Source organism: Theobroma cacao, chromosome 6, assembly GCF_000208745.1.
Source record: "Theobroma cacao cultivar B97-61/B2 chromosome 6, Criollo_cocoa_genome_V2, whole genome shotgun sequence".
NCBI lineage: Eukaryota > Viridiplantae > Streptophyta > Magnoliopsida > Malvales > Malvaceae > Theobroma > Theobroma cacao.
Window position 1 is genome coordinate 5,068,126 of NC_030855.1, and position 1,588 is coordinate 5,069,713.

Genomic DNA, 1,588 nt, shown 5'->3' on the forward strand with positions numbered 1-1,588 from the left:
TAAATTAATTTTTTTATATTACTCAATATAAAACATAATGTTATATTATTAAATTTATTATATATATATTAATGACACAAATTATATGTTATACTTTGATATATATTACAAAATTTGTATAATTAATTGTCAATATAATTTTATAAAAAGTATGATAATAACTAATAAAATTAATAACTGTACTCATATAAATAAAATTTACGATAAGCTTACATATAAAACATATTAATATATATATGTAGGATATTTTAATTTCTCATATACATACATATATATATATATATATATATATTAACTTATAAAGTTATATCGATCAATTAAAGAATATAACTTGTAATTTCATATTAATACAATAGGTTTTTTTTTTTGTGAATAATGCAGGTTTATATATATATATATATATTCTACATCTATGATTCTAATTTGTATACATAGATATAATAATTTAATATATTTTAAATATATTATATTAATAAGTTTATTATAAATCTATCTTCTTAATTTATATATATTAACTAATTACAATTAAAACATACATAAAGTATTATTATTTTTTGTTTAATTGATTATTATATCTTATCATGTAGTTTCATAAAATTAACAAATTTATTTTGTTTTTTATAAATTTTTTAATGTTATAAAATTAATTTTTAATGTATGATTCAATAAAGTTTTAAAAAATGTACAAAATTAATCAAAGGAAAACATACTTAAACTTTTAAATATTATAAACGTCAATATGTATGTATTTGCTTTTACTAATATTTATTTTTTTATAAAAGATTAATAAAATTTATAAAAAGTATAAAATATTTTAAGAAAATAAATTAAAATAATACTATTACCAACGGAATATTCTGTTGGAAAATTTTCGTTGGTAATAACCTTTTCCAATGGAAAATTTCGTTGAAAACTTTATCGAGCTTCAAATTTTTTGAGTCCTTTAACTTTCCTACGGATTTCCAACGGAAGATTTTCCATTAGAAATTCTGTCGGAAAATGTGGTGGTTTAAATTTTTTTCCTCGCAAAAAAATTTTTCAACAAATTTTCAATGAAAAATTCTGTTGAAAAATTTTCGTTTGAAATTCATTGGAAGAATTAGTTTGAATTTTTTTAAAATTTCGTTGGAAATTTCCAACGAAATTTTTTCGTCGAAAAAAACCTGTTTTTTTGTAGTGTTAAGGGTAGACTATGGCTTTGAAAAATCCTCTATTTCATGCATCAAATTCCTCAAGGTTGACTATATGATTGCCAAGGTTGTCTATGGCTTTGAAGAACTTCATTTCCATTAGCTTTCTGCCTCAAGGTCGACTATAAGTGTGCCAGGGTAGACTATGTCTTTGTGTTCTTGAAGTTTTTCGTCCATTCTTGCCTGTTCCACCTGAGGATCAACTTGCCTTGCTTTAAGATCGATTTGAGCTTTGTTTCTTCAAGATTCCTTTACATTTTAGCATGTAACTTTGACCATATCTTCCTTGTGATCAAATGTTGAGTTGAGAATGAATTTCATGGCTTGAAATAACCTTGCCGAAGATCAAACACCTTTGGATGTCTTGAAATACGCTCCGCCACTTGTGAACCTAATTT